Below are 4885 nucleotides of genomic sequence, written 5' to 3'. Positions count from 1 at the left end.
CCCCCCCCCACCCCACCAAAAAAAAAAAGAAGGACTTGGCATATTGGAGAGCAAGGGTGACAGAAACTTGGCAGAAGCCGCAACTGTTACCATGGCGTCGGTGACAGACAGAGGTACGACGTACGGATACGATGATACCGTGGTATTATCGTCTACGAGCAGCATATGATAATCGGCATATCGTGTCAGGCACACACACACACACACAGAAAAAAAAAAGACCTGGCCTCACTTGACGGCAACCACCCCCAAGGGCCAGATAGGGCAGGGAAGTGTCAATATCTGCAGCGGCGACAGCAGCGTCCGCGTATGCTACGGGCAGGCATCAACACGGGTCCATTGATGATGTCTCACGTTCGCCATATACGCCATCAGAAGGTGTGCGCGCGCTCAGGCGTAGGCTCGCGGCCGTAACCGGATGGCAGTCAAAGCTGGCCTCCCCGTCTGCGAAGCACTCCACCGATCTACGACGGATTCTCCCAATCGAATGACTCAGCGCTCGTGCCAGGGCGTGCAAGGGAAGGGGGGGGGAGTTGGTGCTCGTAGATGCTGCAATAAGAGAGTCGGCTCCCGAGCCTGGAATTAATACCATCCGTAGGGGTATGTGGTGTATGCAGTGTATACATATATACCATATATACATATATACATATATACACACACACACACACACACACACACACACACACACATATATATACAGTATGTGCATGTATACATTAATGCAATGTATACTTGCACATATACACATATACATAAATATATATACATATCCGGGCTGTGTGATGTACGTGTAATCGCAACTCGGAGTTGATGAATCCTTAGTTGTATTATCAAGGTATCACGACGCAATATTCCCATCGGTGAGTCGTATATCTCTATCCGCGCATGTAATGTAGTCTATATCACCTGTAAGTTGATGGGATCTTTTTTTTTGTCTCTTCTTCTCTTCGATACGAGTTGAAACATGTGTGTCTGTCCGTTCCCACCTACGCAAAAGGTGCCATGAGCGTTACACTGTCGTGTTTCGACATGTACCGGCATAAAGATTGGAAATATTCCGTTTTTTTTTTAAATAAATAAAGGAAGAGGGTTTACCAAAGGGCAAAAAAAAAAAAAAAAAAAAAGTTCGGCATCTGACAATGAAGAGAGAGAAAATAATGAGACACTAGACCAGCAAGCAGGCAAGCAGGGGGGATTCTATAAGCAGGGACCAGGGACCAGGGTGCATGTTGCCAGGTACAAGTCTACGGATGCAAAGAGCGTGTAGCCTGTACAGGTTACATGCGTCGCTGCACCGTCCTTGGCCGCTATCGTTACTCGGTATCATCTACTGTACGGGCAATACAGGTTACGGATCACAGCAGTGGACGCTGTTCCGTCTTGGGCATTGCTGCCATGCGACTACGAGTGCCGTCACTTCCTGGCAGGATCGATCATACTTCTTACAGGCAACACGGCTTGCTGAGGATGCGAGAGAGGATGGCTGGATCGAGGTCGTAGGAGTCGGTATTCTATTACCGAACAAGCAAGTCACCTTGTCTACGGCGACACGACCAAGTAGCGCGAGTACGGTAGTATCATCATCATCATCATCATCATCGATGGCCAACACGCGTGACAGTCTACCGATAGCGGGGCGGGTATCGACTGATAGCAATATTAACCATACAGAGCGGGCCCCTTGCCTGTCTGGCCGGCGACGGCACGTGTGTGGCTGGGGAAAAGATGATGGAGGATTCATCATCATCGAATCCTCCGTATTACCTGTAGTATCATCATCACACACTGCCAAGCTGAAGAGATGAGTGAATTCCGTGCAGCGGAGTATCACGGCGTGCGACGCTGGCGGATGATACGATGCGATGTGCTGTGCTGCGTTCCGTGCATGCGACCGTCCTCCCCCGAGGATGCTTAGGTGCGTGCTCCGTATGATACATGCAGCATGCCGTACTATGTTAACATGTAGTCGACAGCCGTACCGGGGGGGGGATACTACTATCGTGTAATATCGTCCCAGGACCCCGTCGGACCCCCCGGTCTCTTCCTCCTTCCCCTTCGCCCGCGGACCCGAGCTCGGATGCGTCTGGGTCAGGTCACGGGGTCACGGGGATGGGATGCAGAGTAGGATTCTATCATATGCACGTGCGGACTGATGACAATTGAAAGTCATAATAGCAGCACGATGATGGCCTGCCCGTGCGTCTTGTGTGAAGGAGGGTAGTTTTATCGACGTATTCGATGAATGATGCGACCACTATTCGGTACACGTGTGTGTGTGTGAGGCGTGTCACTCGGAAGAGAGCATGGATCACGATCCTCGCATCGACCGTCGATTGACGGTGCCCTCCTGGTGCCCTCTTTGGAAGGGGGGGAGGGGAGGCGTGGGAGAGGTTGCATCGGATAACTCGTAAAAGAGAAGAGGAGAGAGAGGGGGGGGGGGGGGGGGGGGGGGGGTAAGGGAAATAGACCAAGGTGATGCCAATGTGATGATGAGAAAGCTGCAGGCAGAAAAGTCGGCATACCGAGATCTGCTACGGTGTGTAGCAGAGTATGAAGACGTACAGTGCGATGGTCTCTTTCGTCTTCTTCCCTCGTCTTCTTCCCCTCTTCTTTCTTTCTGGTCCTCTTCCGAGTTTCCAACGGTCAGGTCTCTGGGATAGCAGGTATGCATATCTGTCGACATACCGGGCCACCCTGCCGGGTCCGCGGAGGGTAACAGGTACTCGTACGCGTGTACAGATTACTCGCAAGGGAGTATCGTGAACTCTGTACCTGTGATAGGTACTTCCTTTACCTGTATTATTACTCTCTACCTGCACCCTACCCTTTCATCGTTCCGGTAGTAGTCCGCACTCCGTACGGATCACAGCCTACGGGTACTCGTACCAGGACGGGTACCGGTACGAGCACGCAGTTGGTCGTGATGCAGGCAGTATTATGCAGCACATGTACAGATCACACGGAGTACATGTATGGCAGCTGCAATGCCTCGATAGTGTCAGGAGAAGGGAGACAGACACAGACACACACAGAGAGAGAGAGCAGGGCTTGGCAAAGCGGCGGGGAGGGGGAGAATGGGACTCACGGCTGCTGGTAGTTATAACTTACTAGTATTGCTCCGAACAGATTGCATACGATTATGGTATTTATTGCTCGCAGAGTCGCAGCGACTACGGAGTGCGTGTGCACGTGCATGTAGCTCCGTACCTATATCATCATTGCATTATGCACGAGAAAAGCGGTTCGCATGAATTTCCAATGTCAAGGGTTGAAGTAATCCGTGGTATTCCATGCCGACAGGTAATGATACAATCATACCAGCACTCATAATCTGTACAGATTACTGTCGTCACACCTTCTCGTACGTTTGTTGACGACACCGACCATCGCCAGTGCCCAACCGGCACATATTCATCCTTGGATTACATTGATACCCCCCCCNGGGGGGGGGAACACGACTCCTACCTGTTCGTGGCAATTTGCAAGAGAAGATGTCAAGTGCCGACCTTGTCCTCCTCCACCGGTGAGAGTGCCAATATTCATCCCGTGACATATTAATACCATCACGGAGTAGCAGTAGCAACAGCACGCACGTACCTTTTCTCGTCTTACGGAGCATTGCTCGGTACGGATACGACGACTGAGCGGAGTGGATCGAATGGCTCGATTTTCCCTCCAGATAATTTCCATCAATCCTACCTACCAGTACTCTGCGAGCACCTACCTAGACCAGCATCGTGGGCGTGGAGTCGTGGGTCACCACGTGCATAGTACCTGTGACTTACGAGCCGGCATGGTTCATCGGGGGTTGGACTACCAAGGACGTGGCGTCGAAGGCGGGTACAGGATACCGCGTATGGAGCTGTCTGCTGTGGGACACGATGCTGAACGCTGCAGCTTCCAGCTACCAGACAGCTAGACGACAGTCCCTATGGATCTCGAAACCGATGACCACCGGAGGCTAGCACGCTGTACGAGTACGAGCAGGTGTCTGATGGCGACGGCGAAAGACGTCAACCACGTCGGAAGTCGCCTGTACGGTGCCGGCACAGTGACGCTAGGGGGGGAGGGGGGAGGACACTAGTAATACTATACTATCCTTCTCGGACTATCTCTCCTGCTCTCTCCCGCTCTCTCCTGCTCTCCCTCCCTATCCAGGCCTCTACGCAGTGGTATCGCGATCATGACAGCCGAAATCCATCTCGTGATAGAAGAGCATTCTCAATGCCGGTAGTGGTCGTAATAGATATCACCCATGTCGGAAGCAATCCGATATGCAATAATGCTGCGCGCGCATATGTGCGCCGCCGACGCAGGCGAGAGAGAGAGAGAGAGAGAGAGAGAGAGAGAGATGGAGTGGCTGACTGTCCGATGATTAGACCGTACGACTATGACGCATCAGGGGTTCTATCCCACGATGCCGATGCTACAAGCAAGCGCATCTACCAGCCATACAGGTACAATATATAGACGACCTCACCCACACAGTACGGAATGCCGAAATAAGACTCATCAATGTCCGTAGTCTTACGTGACACAAGGAGACCGACCATTCGATCTCGGTCATCATCACCTGTCCACACGGACCACGAGGCGTCGCCGTCCAAGGAGCGGCACAGTCATGCTGTACGGCTTTTTTTCTTTTGGCAAGTCAGCGCGGGGCGGAGCACGACCGAACACGTCAGATTTCTCCCCTCCCTTCTACTTTCCTCTCTACTTTCCTCTCTACTTTCCTTTCTTCTTTCTATTCTCTCTATTCTCTTAGATATATCCCCCCCCCCTTCCCCCCCCTCTTGTTTTGTCCTGGGTTGGAAGGGGGGAGGAGGGAAGGGGGAGGAAGGAGAGGAAGGAGAGGAAGGAGAGGAAGGGGGGGGTTTCCCCT

Source organism: Geosmithia morbida (assembly GCF_012550715.1).
Source record: "Geosmithia morbida isolate 1262 chromosome Unknown scaffold_12, whole genome shotgun sequence".
Classification (NCBI taxonomy): Eukaryota; Fungi; Ascomycota; class Sordariomycetes; order Hypocreales; family Bionectriaceae; genus Geosmithia; species Geosmithia morbida.
Note: the sequence above shows the minus strand (reverse complement) of the source record.